The sequence below is a fragment of the Rhinopithecus roxellana genome, chromosome 17, assembly GCF_007565055.1.
Source record: "Rhinopithecus roxellana isolate Shanxi Qingling chromosome 17, ASM756505v1, whole genome shotgun sequence".
NCBI classification, from domain to species: domain Eukaryota; kingdom Metazoa; phylum Chordata; class Mammalia; order Primates; family Cercopithecidae; genus Rhinopithecus; species Rhinopithecus roxellana.
In genome coordinates this window covers 1526395-1546675 of record NC_044565.1, presented here as the reverse complement: position 1 = coordinate 1546675, position 20281 = coordinate 1526395, and positions in this window count along the sequence as shown.

Genomic DNA, 20281 nt, shown 5'->3' with positions numbered 1-20281 from the left:
AACAGCCCACTTGGCCTAGTACATTCACAGGACACCAAGCTACAGCCCTATCCATGTCAAATGTGTGAAGCCAGAAGTCTGAGGAATGTGTATTCCATGGGAGGCATAGTGACTGGGAGGGAGTTGGGAGGGCTCTGGGGGCTGGTGCGTTTTTAGGTCTTGGTGTTGGTGACGGTTCTGTGAAGATTCATCAAGCTGGCCATGTACATGTGCACTTTTCTGCCATGTTATACTTCAACAAAATGTTTAGAAATAAAGGAGGGATAAAGGGAGAAGAAAATGCCAGCATACTGAGGTCCACACACGGGGTAGTTCTCTTGGGTCTGCATCATCCATGCTCTGCGTTCTCTCTCCATGCTTCTGACCAGTGCTCTAAGTGGTAGAATTTTCCAGGGGCCTAATAGCCTCCATCTTCCTCATCTGGGTTCTGAAAGAAATTAAACAGTGCACCTGGAAGTGAAGTGTCAGCTTGATCACTGATAGAGGCTGAGCAAGTTGAGAGCCAGATGGGCTTGCTGAGTGAGTCCAGAGTCCTGCAGATACCAGGCACTCACAAGCAGTGCTGGAGGGGAGGGGGCCTTCTCAGGGTTATGTCCACCACCACTCTCCCAAATTACCCAGCTCGAGTCAGGTGAGAAACAAACCATGATATGATAGCAATACTTAAAACTTTCATTCTCAGACTTTTTTTTTTTTTTTTTTTTTTTGAGATGGTGTCTCATTCTTGCCCAGGCTAGAGTGCAGCGGCACAATCTTGGCTCACTGTAACCTCCGCCTCCCAGGTTCAAGCGATTCTCCCCCCTCAGCCTCCTGAATAGCTGGGATTAAAGGCCCGTGCCACCACGGTTCATTTTTGTGTTTTTAGTAGAGACGGGGTTTCTCTGTGTTGGCCAGGCTGGTCTCGAACTCCTAACCTCAAGTGATCCACTCACCTCAGCTTCCCAAAATGCTGGGATTACAGGCAGGAGCCACCGTGTCCAGCTCTTCCTAAACATTTCAATAGCATTGGCTGAAATATAAACATTGCTTATTCTGGTATCTTCCCAGCTCTTAGTTGCTTATAAAGAGTTTTGTAATTTTCAGATTGCTCTAATGCCTGTGATCCTACTAGAACCTCAGGATGCAGGTGGATGGGTTAGGGAACTGAGGCCGAGCACCCTAAGGACTTGAGATGGCAGTGGCAGAGCTGGATGGGAATTGCACCTCACCTGTCTCCACACCAGGCTGACAAAACCAGGCATTTCTAGGTCTTTCTGAGGAAACAGGGTAGGTGTTTATCCACATAGCTTGACTCTGACAGTCTTACACACTAGCAGAGGCTCGTCCACAGAAATGAGGTCTCCAAGCAGAAGTGAGCTGAGGGGAATGCCTTTTGGACATCTGGAAGCAGCTAGTACTGTCCCTGAGGCTGGGCGACAGAAGGAGAGGGCATGGGGCCACTCACCTGTTTCCGGCACTGTGCAGCGCTGCCCTGGGCTCCTCCTGATCCGGCCTCGCTGACTCTGCCCATTCCCAGTTTCTCCTCCAGGCAGTGTGAGTTTCAGTGCTAGGGGCCACTCCGCATGGCGGGAGACAGTAGCTTTACAAAGACAGGCTTAAAGAGTGAAAAATCTTCAAGACAAATAAATTTGAACTGTGGGAGTTCAGGAATATCAGGAGCTGGAGAAATCTTGAAAGCACCCCACCGGGACCTTTTCAATTATCCAACTCGATCATAGTAAAGGCTGCTTTTCTAACTGTTAGAAATTACACTTGACATGGGTAAGTGGGTTCACAGGGCTGTCACTGTCATCCTTAGCTGTTTGTATTCTCTGAGAGCTAATTTTTTCTTTTAAAGCTTTTAAGTTTATTCTGTTAAAAGTTGGCATGACATTGAGTGGATAATATTGTTAGAATGTTATGGGAATAACACCCATGATATTGAACCTTTCCCCATCTGCAGCCTTCTCCTCAGGCCCATGGTTCTGTCAATACGGCCCGGGGCATTCCGCACCAACATTTCTGCCAGAAGATGGACGTTCTTTTGTTCTTGACTAGCAGAGAGAAATGAAACGTAACCATGTTTTCTAACAGAAACAAAATGTGTCTGGTACTTCTTTTAAAGATACATAGAAGAGCACACTAACAAAAAAGATAAGCAGATGTCCTGCTGTTCCTCATGGGATCCCCAGGTCAGCAGTGAGTGCAGCCTGCTCCTCCGTCCGGCAGCAGGGCAAGTGCCCTCCAAGGTCTGTGTTGGCAGTAGCTCATGTGTGGGCATACATTGGTATAAGGATTTTTCAAATGTTTGCTTACCCTCCCTCCCTACCTCCTTCTTCCCTTCCTCTCTTCCTCCCTTCCTCTCTTCCTGCTCTTCCTTCCTTTCTTTCTGTTTCAGAGCTCCTTTGTGCTATCCTGGCCTCCCTCTCAGTTCAGCTGTCTGTCCTGAGGCCTTTGGTCATCACCTGACGTGTCTATTTGTGTCTGTGAGGGTGGTCTCTAGAGTGTGAGCCCCAGGACGGCAGGACCTCCTCTGCCTTGTCACTGCTATATAGCAGGGCCAAGCACGCACCTGGTCAGTGAGTGTTGATTGAATAAATTAACAGAACTAAACAGAAGGAAGCAGGCGATTTTAGGCAGTTGGGGCCAAAGGTGTTGAGAGCTCCTGTGTGAGGTGTCCACTGCCCACCGGGTAGAGGGGGCGTCGTGGGGCAGAATGACAGCAATTCTGCCTCCTACATTTAAGTCTAAACTTCCTTACAAGATCCGTCAGGAGCTTATTAGGGCATAGTGGACTCTCCCCAGGGCTTGGTAAGAGCTCCTTTGTGCTATCCTGGTCTCCTCCAAGGTCGGCTCTCTCTCCCAAGGCCTTTGGGTGTCATCTGATGTGTCCCATCATACATGGCAGCTTTAGATTATAGACACATTGAGTTCACCTGAGAGAAATAAGGAGTAAGCCCACACTGGGATCACGGCCCTTCTGTCACAGTGCCTTTCGGGCTGTGCTCCTTGTAAGGCCTTAGGGAAGTCACAGGTGGGGGGACCCATGCACAGGGCTTCTAGGCCCCCACTGCTGTTTCAAGAAGAAGAACTCCACTCTTACCTGGTTTATAAACCTTACCTGGCTTCTAGATATGATTTAATTTGAACAAAAAGTTCTAGGGCTTTGGAAAAGCCTAAAACGCAGCTCTTTTGCAATTTACTTGGTTGATGTAATGTAATGTGAACCGTTTTTACTGATGGATAATTCCCAAGTCTGGTAGTGACCAAGTCTGTAATTGAAGAGAGCCCTTCCTCCCTTGCAGGGGATGCTTCTGCCCACGTGTCCTGGGAGGGCCCAGAAGCAATTCTAGCCCCTGAGTCCCGAGAGCATGCTACGTCCTCCCAAGTCTTCTCCAGGATTCATGGCTCTGTGTCCTTTGGTGGCTCCCACATGCTCCCAAGATGTGCCAGCCACCTCATCTGGACTCTCTCTGGGCTGGTGCTGTGGGGTCTCATGTGTCCACCCATGTAGGCAACTGTGTATTCATTTTTGTCACAGCCACGCCATACTTCTGGAAGAACCCGTCACCCTGAAAATGATCTTTGGCCAAGTGCAATCGATCTCTGGTTTCTATACATGAGGTTTTACAGTTACTTGGGTTGAGCCAGAGCTCACTGATGTTGGTGCACTAATCCCTCCCCTTGAGGTGACCATGACCTCAATTCTGCCACCTGTTGTATCTACCTGTTCTGCTCAGCTTTGGGTAATCAGTAGATGCGATATTTACGCATTGATGTCTTTATCTAAATTATAGAAATATTTGACGTGGCAGAGCCCTATGGTATACCACTGGAGACCTCCCTCCAGGCTGGCAATGATTTAACTTCGCCCCATAGAAGATTCTGAAGTCTTCGATTAAAACCTAAGGTCCTTTGATGAGTTATGGAAAAAATATAATCAATCATGATTCCAATGAGCAGCCAAAAAGTCATGCCCAGACTGATTTACATTGATTAGGGCCATGATGCATATCCAAGAGACAGATGAAAGGGCTAAGTTCAGGGTGGAGGATGGATTCACCATGATTTCAGCAACTCAGGAGCCTTGTGGATCAGCCCCGTCCTTCCCTCTGTCAGTGCGCAGTGCCAGATGGCTGCCATCAGAGAAGAGAGAAGTGGCCAAGGGTGAGACTTTACAGCTGGCACCTCTGCAGTCACACAGACCACGTCCTGACCCCTGCAAGGGCTGACATCAAATGCAGAGCCGGTCTGTAGAGTGGGATATTTTCACATCAGAAACCAAGTGTCAGAATTGTGCCTTTGAACTTCAAAAAAGAGATGCTCTGATATTCAGGGACAGGCTCTGAGACCAAAGAGAGGGGCCCTTGTGCTAAATTCTTAAAGATCCTGGGTGAAGGGCTAGCCTGGCTCTGTGCTCTACTCTCCTGCTCTGTCCACACCTCCCTGCTGGATGGGAGACGGGGTCCCACAAGGCCTGGGTATGGGCTAGAGGTGCGGGAAGGACATCAAGCCCAACCTCCTCGGGAGGCTCTCATGCTCTTTCCCTCTTTCCCTCTTCCAGAGTCTCTATTTCATTTCCCAAGAAGCTCCTTATCTTGAGGTCAGCTCTCCCTTCCCTTTCCCCCTCTCCGTAAATGTGCAGTGGCCACTCCAGGAGCTGCCCAGGAACTGCCCTAGGCCTGACCCTTCCTCTTGAATGTCTGGGGTGGGACAAGACAAATACTCGGTTTAGTGATCCTCAGTAAATGCCAAGGAGAGAGAGAGAGAGCTATCAGTGATCAGCTTTGACTTCCAAAATGATTCCATTTTGAGTGTGTAAGATATTAGATGGTTAGAAAGTGAACAGCACATGGAAAGGTACACCCAGAGACAGCACAGGCCCCCTTGGCTCTCTCAGCTGGTTTCTTCCTATCCCTTAGCCATTTTTTTTAGAATCTTGCATATCATTCCGGTATTTCTTATGCAAAGCCAGTGCCAAGATAGATAGATATAGACACATGTTTTCTTATTGCACCACTTTCTTACAAAAGAGAGCACACTATTTTGTTGTTCTGCGCCTTGCTTTCTTCATTTAGTAATCTACACAGTGAACTTGGCAAATCCGTCCTCACTTCTGCATTTGTTTGCAGCTGCTTGGACTCCATGGAGTGGAAGTGCCACAGCCTGCTCACGTGGCCCCGATCAGTGGACACGTGGCTGTCAGTTGCTTGATGTCACAGCAGTGTTGCCGTGACAGCCTGGCCACATGAACACTCCTTTGTACACAGGCAATCTGTGGCTCAGCTCCCCTCCCTGGGCCATGCTTTCTGTGTTGCCACCACGTTGCCACACCCACGGGTTCTGGCCACTCTGAGGGCGAACGCAGTGTCTGGTGTTGTGTGAACTGCATCTGCTGATGAGTGAGGCTGAGCATCTTCTATGCGGGAGAGGGACATTCGTATTTCTTTTTTAAGAACTGTCTGTTCATTAGACTTATCAGACCCAAAGCAGAAACACCCATCTTAAAAGTCAGGCAACAGCTGTTTTATTTAAAAAAAATTTCTTTTTTTAAAAGAAAACGGTTGTTATGATCGCTCAGAGGCTTTTGGTCCAAGGGACCTAGCACATGAGACTCATTCTAGAAACAGCAGTGTGGGGAGAACGTGGGATGATTTCAGACAAGTTTCCACGCCTCAAAGGGCAAGAAGGCTCAGCCCAGTGGGGAAGTGAGGGCTAGAGGCAGGGCCCTGGGAAGGGGCTCCACCCACCATCCCCTCAGGTTGAGCCCCAGGGTTATGACAGGTGAGGTGACCTCTTATGACCTTCAGGGTCTGTCCCTCCTTCTGAGATTCCCTTCCTGCCCAGCCGCCCCTCAACGCCTTCCACAGCTCCCCCTTCCTGGTGACCTGTAGACATGCACAGCTTTCCTTTGTCCTAAGCAAAGCAAAGCAAATGAAACCCAAACACCACTGCTCTCTGCAGCTGTTACCACATGTCCTTGGCTCCTCGGGACCTCCTTGGCACCCGATTGCTCTGCTGTCCTGAAACACCTCCCTTTGTGGCCCGGGCTCTGCTGTCTGCTTCCCCGTGCAGAGGCTGGGCTCCCAGCTTCTCCCCTGCCCCCACCCTCCGGCCTCTCAGGCTCTCCCTCGAGGTCCTATCTGTTCCTGCAGCTTCCATCACCTTTTCAGGACACCACCGGTCACTCCACACTATAGCCCTTCCTCCTCCTCCGCACTCCTGGCTGGCTGTCCACATTGGCCTGGCTACCTCCACCTTGTCTATGTTCAAACAAACCCACCCCATCCCTTCAGAGGCCCAGGACCAGACTGGGTACCCCATATGCCAGGTCCTGCAGGCATCTCCAGTCCCTGAGCCCATCCAGGACCCACCACCATCAAGGAAGTGGCAGGACTCACCTGCAGGGTCCCGGCGGCCTGCAGCCACCGGGGCCCTGGATAGAGCCGCAGCCGTGGCGTCTGGGCTTGTTTCCTGCGGCTGCTGTGAAAAATCTCCACCAACTCAGTACCCGTGACTCAGGCTTATTCTCTAGTGGAGGAAGTTGGAGGCCCAGAATGGGTCTGAGCGCTAAGGTCAAGGCATGGGCAGGCCACAGCGGTCATCAGCTCAGCCGCTCCTTGGTGGAGTCCTCCTCAGGTCGCGTCGGCCTACACCAACCCTTCTGCACCCATGGTCACTTCCAAGGACCCTGTGACCACATCACCCACCCCCAATAATCCAGTGTCTCCATCTCAAGATGGGCTGATTGGCAACCTTAAACCCCTTCGTCATGTGGTGTGACCACAGGGTCTGGGGAGGGAGTAGGACGCTTCGGGGACTGTGGTTCTGTCTGCAAGATACCTTTGTGCCTGTCCCTCCTGTCCCACAGCCCTGCTGCTTTTCCTCCTGTTCTCTGGGCTCTGCCCATAGCTGCAGCACCACAGCCTCCTGGGCCTGATTCCTTCCCTTTCTTCTCCCACCTCCTCAGAGTTGTCAGAATTACTCTTCTAAGCTGCAGACCCCTCCCATCCCTTCCGGCTGGGTCCTGGGACTAGCCGTGGTGGGCATCCTGGTCTTGCGCCATTTGGCTTCAGCCTTCCCAGGAGGGCAGGGCACGGAAGGACTGGACTCTGATGACACTTTCCCAGGTGCCATGTTGGCATAGCTTTAAAATGGCAAACCTTTAGACTTGGCGCTCATGTTTATTGCGGGCAACTGGAAGAGCAGACCCCCTTGCTCTGCTGGGCCTTACCCTGGGCTGGGGTGTGTGGGGTGGTCAGGATGGAGCGTGTGCTCAGGGCAGGGCAGGGCACGGGGAGGGGGTTGGCACTAGGGTATCCCTCCTGCCTGCCACTTAGCTGAAACTTTACCTGGTGACATGGGGCATCGAATCTGTCCTGGCTGAAGCCCTGCTGGTCCCAGTCCTCCTCCCAGGACGCTATGATTCATCTAGGCTTCCAGCTGACCCTGATGACCTCCCTTCAGCTGCTGGGATGCCTCAGCTGCATTCCTGGAAGAGCCCACACTCAGTCACTCTGGAAACTGCTCATGGGCACAGCCCACAGACCGCCCACCCGTCCTGCCAGCCTGGCTGCAGGGGTCTCCACTTGCACATCCTCCTCGCCCTCCAGCCCTTGCCTGGCTTCTCCTGCTCTGCCCTGCCTGGCTCCTCGGTCGTTATTTCCTTCTTTCCCTGGTGACTCTGATGATGGCTCGAGGGCCTTCAAAGGGAATCAGCTGCAAAGCAAACTTGCTAAGACTGGCGACCTGTCGGCCATATCTATTTATTTTTAACAATCTTTTATTTTGAAATAATTTTAGACCTACAAAACAGTTGCAAAGTTAGTACGGAAATCTCATATGCCTTCCCCACCACTCCCCGTGACATTAACACCTGACTGACCAAATGATCTACCCTAGAAAATTCACATGATTCGATACTATCGACTCACCTATGGGATTCATTCTAATGTTGGTGTGGGTCCAGTGACATCCGTTCTCATGCCCTGGGTCCCACAGGGCCTGCGTTGTGCCTCTTGGGGCTCCTCCAGTCCATGGCGGCTCCCCAGTCTCTGGAGTGTAGGACCTGTGGGACACATCGCAGGTGTGGGGAAGTGCCTCCAGCACGTCTGTTTCTTTATCTTACTCAAACTCCTTTCCCACTACAGGGGAAGGACGCGAACACCATCCTTGTCCGAACATACCATGTTCTGCCTATGTCAGCTTCCTAGGCGAGCAACTGGTTTTCTAGAGATGGGCTGCCTGGGGCCCAGGCCTCTCTGCTTAGTCTCCAGGACTAGCACAGCAAAGGCGTGTGGCAGCTGATGGATGAACTTCGGCTGAGCTGGGTTCAGGCACACACGTCGGCTTCATGTGGGTTTGTGCGAGGTGTTGCACATGTAAACATTTGTAAGTATGTGTGTTTGTGCACGTGTGTGTGTAGGGTCATCTGGTAGCTGTTATAAAGATCCATTATTTCTATAAGCTAAATTAAGACATTTAATTGTTCAAGCACAATTTGTCAAGCATCAGCTTTGTGGCAAGCACTATCCTCATTAGACACTACACCAAGTCCTGGTGCAGACACAGCCCCCACCCCAGGAAGGCTCAGGCCTCATGCTGGAGCTGAACATGTGCTGGCTGAGGCAGACACCACGTCTCTGAGAGCACATGTGCAGGCCATCAGAGAGGGCCTCCTAGAGGAAGCAGCCCACCAGAGGGTTGAATAGGAATTCACCAGGCTGAGGTGGTCCCAGGCAAGGGTGGAGAGAGGGTGCATCTGGGGACCTGAGAGCCAGGGAGAATATCAATTGCAGCTGTCATCAGTGAGCACCCCCGTGCCAGGGTGCGTGGCAGATGCATCCACACACTTCCTCCCACCCTATGCCTCCAGAAAGTTGGCTTTCTGATGTCATTTAAAGAGGAGGTAAGCCAGGCATGGTGGCTCACACCTGTAATCCCAGCACTTTGGGAGACCAAGGCAGGTGGATCACCTGAGGTCAGGAGTTCGACACCAGCCTGGCCAACATGGCAAAACCCTGCCTCTACTAAAAACACAAAAATTAGCAAGGCATAGTGGTGCATGCCTGTAGTCCCAGCTAACTACTCGGGAGGCTGAGGCATGAGAATCACTTGAACCCCAGAGGTGGAGGTTGCGGTGACCTGATTCCTGGTCACCTGTGGGCAGTGTGTCAGGGGCCCTGATGGTGACTGGTTGTGGTGGCTCTGGCACTTGGGATCGTGAGCAGCTCCAGAACCTGGGTGACACCACCTATTTTCCCACTCACCAGGCCACAGTGGGTTGCAGAGACTGCTAACACTGAGGCTTCTGAGCTGGGGAAATTAGCAATAGCAGCACAAAGAAAATTACCCTCCATCTGCTTCCAATGACAATGGTAGGACCAGCGAGATCCCAAAACCCGAACAGAGGAGGGAACTCGGAGCCACATCCAGGACGGGCCTCCAACAGGTAGGAAGTGCAAGTAGGAAACGCATCGATGATTTAGAGAGGAGGCTGCTTTTCCTAGTAAGGACAGTGGCCAGACGGCCACCGAGAGCCTCCTCTCTGGCATCTTATGACAGATGGGCACCGAGCAGGTTGTCCTGAGCTACCTGATGATGACCAAGGTGTTTCCATCCTGTCCTGAATGCTGGGTGCTGGACCTCCTCATGGCTGCAGTGCCCTGGGGTTCACGTCACCAGCCCACCACTTTGTGGCTGGCATCAGCTTGGGGAGTGCAGGCCTGTGGGGCTGTGGCTGGTGAGGGTGCAGGTAACTAGCACTTTCAGCCCTCAGGCATGGTGGCTCATGCCTATAATCCCAGCACTTTGGGAGGCCAAGGTGGGCAGATCATTTAAGGTCAGGAGTTCGAGACCAGCCTGGCCAAGATGGTGAAACCCTGTCTCTATTTCTTGTAAAAATTCAAAAAAATTAGTTGGGCGTGGTGGTGCATGCCTGTAGTCCCAGCTACTCAGGAGGCTGAGGCAGGCAAATCTCTTGAACCCGGGAAGCAGAGGTTGCAGTGAGCTGAGACCACGTCACTGCACTCCATCCTGGGCAACAGAGGGAGACTCTGTCTCAAAAACCAAACAAACAAAAAAACAAAAACAAAAATGATGTCAAGGGATATTTGCTGAAGCCTCATCCATAACCACAAAAAATGGTAAGGAGCCTGAATGTCCACCATGGGGAAGTGTTGAACTAGTCTGTGATATGGGGACACCACGCAGCTGCAGAAGCACTGAGTGAAGATGCAGAGCGCAGGGTGAATCCTGACCCTGCAGAGAGGAACGTAACCGAAGATCTGCGCCAAGGAGAAACCCGGGGCTTGGGGATTCCATGTGCCATTCGTTCCCTTCCTGATTCTTTTCCCTTGTTTTCTATATGTTCTACAATTAGGACTCTCTCATTTAGAAACCCTTAAAAAGTTTAAAAGTAGAAGGCCTTTTTAAGTTGTTTTGTTTTTATTTTCATTAATTAATTAATTTTTTTGAGACGGAGTCTCGCTCTGTCACCCAGGCTGGAGTGCAGTGGTGCGATCTCAGCTCACTGCAACCTCCACCTCCCAGGTTCAAGAGATTCTCCTTGCCTCGGCTGGGATTACAGGCATGCACCACCACGCCTGGATAATTTCTGTATTTTTAGTAGAGACAGGGTTTCACCATGTTGGCCAGGCTGGTCTCAAACTCCTAGCCTCAAGTAATCTGCCTACCTCGGCCTCCCAAAGTGCTGGGATTACAGGCGTGACCCATCGTGCCTAGCCTTTTTTTTTTTTTTTTTTTTTTTTTTTTTTTTTTGAGACAGGGTCCCACTCTGTCTCAAAAAAAGATCCCTAGCAGGAGCTGATACTCACAGAGCGTGTCATGGCTGCTGTGCTCCGGCTTTCACACACATGATCTCATTCAAATCCCCATGTCATGAGAAGGTGACAGTGGGCAGCGTGTGACCACTGAGCCGTCCTTATGGTGGATGGAGGTCAGAGAACTGCCCTCTGAGCCCCAAGTCCTCCCTACCAGCTAGAGCCTTTGGACAAGCTGTGTGGCTTCTCTGAGCCTCAGTTTTTGTTTGTGCAGTGGAGGGAGTGTCCTACTATTGGGTCACCAGGCCCTGACCCGATGCATGATGTGCGGAACGGAGGCCCACAGAGTCCTAGCGAATCTGTGGAGGTGAGATCAAGCAGGTATGCATGGAACAGCCCCTGCTCCTGTCCATCGGGGAAAGCAGGAGCTGGCTCAGGACTCCGAAGGATGCAGGTAGGCGGCTGTCATGCAGACAGCTACATGGGGCAAGGCTGTGTACCACAGCCCCTTACAGACGCTGGCTCGGTAGGAACCATGCAGTCAGAACAGACAAGCATGGCCCTGAGATGCAAATAGGAAAATCTGAGAGGGGGACCATCCCAGGCTGCATGGTGGCCCATGTCCCAGTCTCTGAGCCGCAATGGATGTCAGGGATGCTCCCCAACTTTGCTGGGACTGTACCCAGGCAGTTCAGGAAGATGGGGGACGGGGGTGGGCTGGGGCTGGGGGTGGGCAGATAGGGCTTGGGTATGAGGGCTGGGCAAGGTGCCAGCAGTTGCTTCTCAGTGGCTCATGTGTCTGGTGGGAATTCCACCTCTCAGGTCCTTCTAAAGAGCTAATGAGTCAGGTTGAAGGGGGTGTGGCTGGAGCAGGGGCACCTACCCATTCTACACGTGAGATCAATCAAAGAGCGTGTGTTTCACGGCACATCTTGGGTGACCACCTGTGCACAGCCTGAGTCCCTGTGGGACCGGGGAAAGCAAGTGCAGCATCACCTAGTTACCTGGGCGACCTGGCTTTTCCATGCAGACCCTGAGCATCCTCACCAAGTGAGGATGGCACAGCATGGCCACTGGGGTCTTCTAGCCTGGACAGCTCTCCAAGGCCTTCCAGCAACCCATGAGCGGGTCACTTTCCCTGGGTGTGGCCTCAGCCACTGGCGGCATCTGCAGCCTCTCCGCCACATGATATGCAAAAACTGTGACATGGTGGTCCTGGAGGAAGAGCAGCCCCCAGAGATTCAAGGGCACTGTGAGTCTTGGGCCCTGCAGGAAGAGCCTGTCATCAGCCGCATCTGCTCTGACTAACCCCAGGCGACCTCTCCAGGACCACAGAGTGCTGCCTGTCAATGGAGCCATTGAAGACTCCGAGGGGTAGACCGATCACAGCAGGAAATGGAGTGACAGTGCCTGACACGGACTCACAGATTTGTGCCTTTTAGCACTTATTCTTAATGGGGCCATCTACAATTCATAAGTGGAACTTGAATCTGCACAACTGTGTCTAAACACACGAATATTTTGAAGCACTGCTTCTCTCTCCCGGTCATCCTCACTAGTTAATTCTGGCCGCCACGTGCTTCCACCCTGGGTAGGCACTGCTGATTGCGTGTTGCGTTTTCTTGAAATGAACATAGTGATGGTTCCTAATCCTAGGAGCATATTAGTGTCACTGGGAAGCTTGTGGGAGATGCTGATGCCAGGGCCTGATCCTGGGCCCGATGCACTGATCCTTTGGGGTGAGACTGAACACTTTGGGAGGCCGAGGTGGGAGGATTGCTTGAGCTCAGGAGTTTGAGACCATCCTGGGGAAAAAAAAAAAGGCCAGGCACGGTGGGTCACGCCTGCTATCCCAGCACTTAGCACTTTGGGAGGCCGAGGCGGGTGGATCACCTGAGGTCAGGAGGAGTTCTAGACCAGCCTGGCCAACATGGTGAAACCCCGTCTCTACTAAAAATACAAAAATTAGCCGGGCGTGGTGGCAGGCGCCTATAATCCCAGATACTCAGGATGGGGGAGGTGCTGAGGCAGGAGAATCGCTTGAAACTGGGAGGCAGAGGTTGCAGTGAGCCAAGATTGCACTATCGCACTCCAGGCTGGGGAACAAGAGCGAGAGTTGGTCTCCAAAAAAAAAAAAAAGAGAACCTTTGGGGTGGGGCAGGACACTGATATTTTCTTCTCAGATGCTAACGTGCAGCTAGGATTGACACAGATCACCAGAAAAACAAAATACCCCACTCAAAGTCCAAAGTTTGGAACTTTGGACTGATCTCAACTGGTAGGAGGCTCAATTTGCATATGTTCATTCAGCAGGTTTTTTTTTTTTTTTTAATTAAAATTTGAAAAACAGTTTTATCAACACTTTAAACATTGCAAAGTAAAACGCTCCCGTTGTGGAGTGACAGCTGTCCCATGTAAGCCGTGGCTGTCCTGGACCCTTGGGTGGGTCTGGGAGCCCGGCCGATCAGCGGGCAGGGCAGCAGCTGCGACCCCTCCCTCCTCATCCCTGCAGAAAACTCATCTTCAAAGACTCAGCTTCAATGAACACCGACTATAACAGGTCCTAATGAGAGGTACTTAGGTAATGAGCTGATTAAATCTGTAATTAAAGTGTCAAAAGCACAACTCCGAAGGAGATCAGCTGCTGCCAGGGTCTGCTCAGGAGACTCCACCCCGCTTTCTTGGATACACGCCATCTTTCTGTTGGAAAGCAGGCTTCCAGGTGACATGTCCAGCCAGCAATTTCTTTTGATCATCAAAAACATCAGGTGTCAAATAAAAGGGGTGGAAATAAATAGAACAGTGTAGAATGAATAGACTTCAGTGAAAAGAGTGAAATCTCGGGACAGCGAGCACGCACTGAGTGCCAGCTCCGTGTGATCATCTGTTCTGGCACGTGGCTGTCCTAGCTCCACTCGGACACGTGTGATCATCTGTTCTGGCACGTGGCTGTCCTAGCTCCACTCGGACACGTGTGATCATCAGTTCTGGCACGTGGCTGTCCTAGCTCCACTTGGACACGTGTGATCATCTGTTCTGGCACGTGGCTGTCCTAGCTCCACTCGGACACTTCCAAGGGTGTGGGTTTCCTGCCCTACAAGGCAGCCCATGCCCCTGCTCAGCGGTTCTACTGAAGTGGTGAGGGAATCCTGGATTCCAGACCATGTCTCAGCACCCTGGGGAGCCTGATCATCACTCATGGTGACTTGGCCACCATGCCCTGCACAGCCTGGGACACTGCTGCCAGCCCTGCTGTCCCTGCCCCTCTTGGCTTCATCCGAAGGTCATTCTCCTCCACCTGTCTTCTCTTCAGCATTTTCAACGTCATAATTCTTTTTTTTTTTTTTTTTTTTAGATGGAGTCTCGCTCTGTCACCTAGACTAGAATGCAGTGGCGCGATCTCGGCTCATGGTGACGTCTGCCTTCCCGGTTCAAGTGATTCTCCTGCCTCAGCCTCCTTGAGTAGCTGGGATTACAGGCACCCACCACCACGCCTGGCTAATTTTTGTATTTTTAGTAGAAACAGGGTTTCACCATATTGGCCAGGCTGGTCTTGAACTTCTGACCTCAGGTGATCCACCCACCTTGGCCTCCCAAAGTGCTGGGATTGCAGGTGTGAGCCGCCGTGCCCGGCCTCAACATCATAATTCTTTTTTTTTTTTTTTTTAAGATGGAGTCTTGCTCTGTCCACAGGCTGGAGTGCAGTGGCGTGATCTCGGCTCACTGCAAGATCCGTCTCCCGGGTTCCAGTGATTCTTCTGCCTCAACCTCCCGAGTAGCTGGGACTACAGGCACATGCCACCACACCCAACTAATTTTTGTATTCTTAGTAGAGACGGGGTTTCACCATGTTGGCCAGGATGGTCTCGATCTCCTGACCTCATGATCCGCCCGCCTTGGCTTCCCAAAGTGCTGGGATTACAGGCGTGAGCCACCGTGCCCAGCCAACATCATAATTCTTAAGCAGAGCTCTTATTCCCACCCACCTTTATTATCTTTCTGCTCTGAATTCAGCTCTAACTCCTCCTTCCCTTTTAGAAACTTTTAAATTTTGAGATAATTGTGGATTCACTTGCAGTTCTTTTTTTTTTTTTTTTTTTTTTTTTTTTTTGAGACAGAGTCTCGCTCTATCGCCCAGAATGGAGTGCAGTGGCACGATCTCGGCTCACTGCAAGCTCCACCTCCTAGGTTCACGCCATTCTCCTGCCTCAGCCTCCTGAGTAGCTGGGACTACAGGCGCCCACCACCACGCCCAGCTAATTTTTTGTATTTCTAGTAGAGACGGGGTTTCACTGTGTTAGCCAGGAAGATCTCGATCTCCTGACCTCGTGATTCACCCGCCTCAGCCTCCCAAAGTGCTGGGATTATAAGCATGAACCACAGTGCCTGGCCCACATGCAGTTTTAAGAAATAAATTCAGAGATCCCACATACCCTTCACTAAGTTTTCCCCAATGGCAACATCTAGCAAAACTACACATAGGACCGTATCACAGGAAATTAGCCTTGTACGATCCATTGACCTTGCTCAGATATGTTAACAAGCATGTGTGTGCATGCATACCAGTATTTAGTTCCATGTAATTTCATCTCATGTATAGATGCATGCAGCCACCTCCTCAATCAGAACAAAGAATAGCCCGTCCTCACACAGACGCCTCGGTCCACCCTTCTGCAGCCACAGCTATCATTTTCACTTCCATTCTTACTCCACCCCCAGCTCCTGGCAATCACTCATCTGTTCCCCATCTCTATAATTTTGTCATTTCAGGGATGCTACATAAATGGAACAGCAACAAGAGCAGGCAATAGAAAGCAACGCCCTCACATGCCCTTGACAAAAGTATGCTGGATGTCCTATGTCTTTATTTTTACCCAGGGTCTGGGCACCTCAGTGAAATGCTAACTAGCTGAGTGACATATGTGGTTATCTTTATTTTTAATGCCTGTCTGCTCTTCTTTTAAAAGGGTGTAAATGGAATTTTCAAGTCACAACTGACCCTGGAGACCAGTGTGATCTCCCCAGCAACTGTAGGGACACAGTTGGTGCCCGGCCAGGGCTGAGCTCGTGAGACCTCTCTCTCGAGGTGCAGTTCTTTTAACAGTAGGATAACATACAGGTCAATGTTCCTAGAAATACAAGTTTGGGCAAATCACACAGTAGCAAATATGCATTAAACCTGATAGGGTTTGGATCTGTGTCCCCACCCAAATCTCATGTTGAAATGTAATCCCCAATGCTGGAGGTGGGGCCTGGTGGGAGGTGATTGGATCATGGGGGCAGTTTCTAACAGTTTAGCACCATCCTCCTAGTGCTGTTCTTGTGATAAAGTTCTCAGGAGAGATCTGGTTGTTTAAAAGTGGGTAGCACCAGGCTAGGTTTGGTGGCTCACGCCTGTAATCCCAGCACTTCAGGAGGCTGAGGCAGGCAGATCATCTGAGGTCAGGAGTTCAGCCTGACCATCATGGTGAAACCCCATCTCTACTAAAAATACAAAAATTAGCCAGGCATGGTTGCAGGCACCTATAATCTCAGCTACTTGGGAGGCTGAGGCAGGAGAATCACTTGAACCCAGGAGGCTGAGGATGCAGTGAGCCAAGATTGCACCACTACACTCCAGACTGGGTGACAGAGCAAGACTCCCTCAAAAAAATAAAAATAAAAATAACGTATGTAGCACCTTCCCCATCTCTCTCTTCCTCCTGCTGGGGCCATGTAAAATATGCCTGCTTCTGCCATGGTTGTAAGTTTCTTGAGGCCTCCCCAGAAGTTGAGCAGATGCTTCCTGTACAGCCTGTGGAACCGTGAGCCAAACAAACCTCTTTTCTTTATAAATTACCTAGTCTTGGGTATTTCTTTACAGCAGTGCAAGAATGGACTCATGCATTAAAAAAATTACAGTAAAGTTCAGTTGGAAGTTTTGGTTCAGTACGCACATATTTGCTTTACGTACAATCTACTGCTCATGGCGGGAATGTCCATCAGAAGGAACAAGACGATGGTTCTTAGAGCAGACTCCCCCGTTGGAGTTAGAGACTTGAAGCTGCGGGTATTTGTGGAACTGGGCCATAGACTCTGGGGTCTGCAGACGCTGAGTTAAGCTGCTAACTGGCTGTAAGCCCCGGGGGAAGCTACCTAACCTCCCTGAGCCCCTGCTATCCCATTTGTAAAATGACCATGATGAGAGTCCTCATAGGGTGCTTGTAAAGTGAGATGATGGAGTAAAGGGCCCAGCACCATGCTCAGTTAACACAGCTAATGCCCTCTCTCTGGAGTGTCGGCCTGTGTAGGAGGAGAAACAAGAGGTGTGTAGGAACAGCCCTTTTGGAAGTCTTAGAAACAGATTCATGCTGAATTGAAGGAAACCGGAAAAGAAACAATTGCCCACACTTATTTATATTTTACCCTGTGAGTTATTGTTGCAAGATGTGCGCAAGGATTCAAATGCCGCCAATTAGAGAAGCGGACCGTGTAGCTTGTGGCTTCATGGCTGCACACCAGGGTAAGCGAGTTGCAGCTCGTGCCTGCAGGGCCTCAGTCCCTTGGCTCAGCCCACTTATTTTCATCCCAGTCTGCTCCTCTGAAGTTCTCAAATGGGACTCGAGCTCCCCTTGGGGGTTATATCCTCTGCAGCTGCACCTTCTGGGACCCTGTGGGCCACACGAAGCTGTAAAGACGTTGGGCGCCGTTATGTAGGCTTCTCAGTCAACTGGGGATGGCATTGTCCTTGTGGAACGCCGGGTCCCATGTTTGTGGGTATGCTCCAGGCTCTCGACAGCATTGGGTGTCAGCCTGCACTGCACAATGGGCACTTGGGAGACCCAACCAGCCCCGTGGGATCAGAACCTCCAGCCAGAACCCAGCCCAGGACGGAGCAGTAACGAACCCAGGCAGAGTCTGACAGGCGTGGGGTCTGCAGGCCTGGAGCTCACACCTCTGCTGAGCTGCGGAGGGGCCATGGGAGGAGGGCCTGGGCAGGATCCCGGATGTCAGAGTGCAGCCATTGCTCTAGTGCCGTTCCCTGCAGGGGGCTGAAGCAAGCACACGGCCAGGCGGGGTTCGCAGGTCCGAACCTGTAGTGTTTGGACTCTGTTCACTCACCCGACCTTCCTTGTTGCGGGGGTTCTGCAGCTTCCAGAAGATTCCAGCAGAGACTCCTGCAAGCCTTAGGTTGACACACAAATGACCAATGATCCTGTCAGGCTTTACTGAGCGTGGACCAAGTCCCAGGCACCACACAGTCTGGGGATAAAGAGGGTGGCTGGTGTGGAGATAAAGGGGCACTGAAGGCATGGGCGGTGGCGTGGGAGGGGGTGGGCTATACTGGCGACAGGGGAGGACAGCAGCTTTCAGAGGCGGGGCAGGGCCTCTGTGTCCCTTTGTACATTCCAGGTGACCCTTTCTAAGGCTCGGACAGGGACACCAGTCCCCCAGAACTCAGTGTTTCTGGCCGGTTCTAGGCCTGTGGGGTGAGGGGTGACCAATGTTCCTGGAAGGCAGTTTGCAGGGGAGAAAAGCTCAGTCGCATGTTCCCAGTGGGTACTGCGATCACTCTTACCCGAATTGCACACTTGAGGGCTGGGCTCCGGCTCATTTTGCTAAGGAATTCTGGGGGCCATGCTGCCCACCCTACCTCTGGCATCGAGATCCATTGAGACTGATGAGGAGCAGTGTTTAACCATTTTTTGCATTAAAAACATTGTGGGACAGTAACTGATCTATCGGTTTTGGAAAATGCAGCCATTGTTTAGCAGATTTCATCTGAAGGCAAGAGATAGGAAGTTGCCCTTAATTTGAATTGTTCTGTTGAGGGGATCCCGCTTGCACTGCAGTTACCTGTGCCTCACACGCCAACCCTGCTTTGGGGCTAGGGGCTCCTGTGAGAGGCCAGACACGGACTCACCTCCTTTCCACTTCTTCAGTAAGGAAAGCCTGCCTTGCGGAGCTATCTGTGGCCAGGCCTTGGAGTTACTGGAGTGGGACCAGCACGCCCTCCAGTGGCGGCCCTCGCAGCTGCCTTGCCTGTGCCCTGCCTGCGGAGGGGCAGGCTCTTTGTGAGCCGGCCGCCACAGCCTGGGAGACTGAGTGTCCACATTATCAGGCCAGGCCTAAGTGCTCAGCCCCAGCTGTGGGCCCGTGCTGTCTGTGCCGGTGGAACCTCTCCTGCACCAGGCATTTATAAACCGTTAAGCCTCAGAACATGTCCGGTCACGGCCACATTTTCCAGGTGAGGAGACTGGCCTAAGACGGCACCGTCAGTGACGCTGGTGTCGGAACTTAGGTCCTTCAGGCCCAGCACGGTCCACACATCACCTGCTCGGGCCCATGTGTTGTAGAGTGCCAGGAGGCCTGGTGGGCTCAGCAGCCCACTCCAGGGTGGCTGGGGGCTCCAGGACTCATAGGCTGCTCCCTCAAAACCATTCCACTCAGCTGGAGAGCTTGGAGCTGAGTGCTAAGCATTAAGCAGGTGGTTAGCACAGAGAATCCTCACTGACACTGGATGTTTGCTTGTTTGACCCTTCCAGATCCCAGGTGGAAATGTGATCCCTCGTGCTGGAGGTGGGGCCTGGCAGGCAGTGTTTGGGTCGCGGGGTGGATCCCTCAGGAACGGCTTGGTGCGCTCCTGGCGGTAATGAGTGAGCTCTTGCTCTATTAGTTCACACTAGATCTGACTGTTTGAAAGAGTCCACCATGGCCCCCACCCCTCCTGCTCCCCCTTCGCCTCCTGAGGCCTCACCAGATGCAAATGCTGGTGTCATGCTTCCTGTACAGCCTGCAGAACCGTGAGCCAAATAAACCTTTTTTCTTGATAAATTATCCAGCCTCAGGTATTCCTTGATAGCAACGCAAAACAGACTAATCCTCCTACCCTGGGAAGAAGCATCTCTGCAGCCATGGCCGAGTTTGGGGTGCTGGAGAGCTAGCTGATGGGATGAGGTGCTCTCCTGAGGTCCTCAGTGGGGAGGTAGGTTTGAGATCTGGGGCCTAGGAAGGGCAGGAAGGGCCTGCACTGCCAATGGCTCTTGTCCTCCGCTCCACCAGGGCTTTGTCCTGGAGCCTGGACACCCCCAAGATTAAGTGAGTTAGCAACAGGCAGGACATTCCACACCTCCCACGTGGCCGCTCTGCCCCAGCCTGCAGGCCCCCTTCTCTCAGCCAGTGCCTGTAAGCCCTCCCTCCTCAACTTACATTGAATCATCTGGGGCACACTGTTTGGAGTCATGGGGTGTGCCAAGCTTGCCATTGTGGGGTTCTGGGTGCTGCTGAGTTTCCATTTAGTCTGTTCCTGATGCCTGGAGAACCCTCCCGGCCCTGGCTGCCATTGGTCATCCAGGCTGAGTGCAGACCTGGACCCACATCCAGCATGTGCGGTGAACCCTGTGCCCAGCAGGCAGAAGCCACAGGTGATTTCCAAGGCAAAGGCCGTCCCTGGACTTGCATTCAGGCCCCAAGGCAGGGCTCTGGGCATGAGAGTTGGCAGGGGTGGTTGGCTCCCCATCCCAGGCATCTGTGGCTAATGG